This window comes from Triticum aestivum, chromosome 3B (assembly GCF_018294505.1).
Source record: "Triticum aestivum cultivar Chinese Spring chromosome 3B, IWGSC CS RefSeq v2.1, whole genome shotgun sequence".
Taxonomy (NCBI): domain Eukaryota; kingdom Viridiplantae; phylum Streptophyta; class Magnoliopsida; order Poales; family Poaceae; genus Triticum; species Triticum aestivum.
The window spans coordinates 641,404,737-641,405,240 of NC_057801.1; positions in this window are offsets into that span (position 1 = coordinate 641,404,737).

The following is a 504-nucleotide window of genomic DNA, read 5'->3' on the forward strand; positions in this document are numbered from 1 at the left end:
AGAGGGTTATTGTAGCATAATTATCCGGGCGTCACAATTCTCCTTCACTACAAGAAATCTCGTCTCAAGATTTAGGAGGTGGAGCAAGGGGAAGATCTGGTTACAAAATTCTAACGAATCTTCTCGGTCTTGGTTGCTCTTCTCGAAGAGGTCGATCCATTACGTTGATGTCCTCTTCCTCTGCTTCAGGTCATCATGATGAAGTCGTCATCTTTTCTTTGGGGTCTCCATCATACTTTTAAAAGGATAATGGGCGGAAAGAACGGGTCGCTACAGTGTTGCGTATCTGGTAGATAACATCAGGGAAGGTGGCGGAAAGTAACTCTCGATTTGAAACTCAAGACATTATCGAGAGCAAAGAAGGTGCAAAATAGAAGTGTCAAGTGCATAGGCAATCGTTCATAGCCTGGAACGAAGTGTGAAATGAATTCACAGCAATCTCTACTCCTAATGTTTCAGTTGTTGTTTTCGCTCACCGGTTAAATTTTGTCCCATCAAACCTGG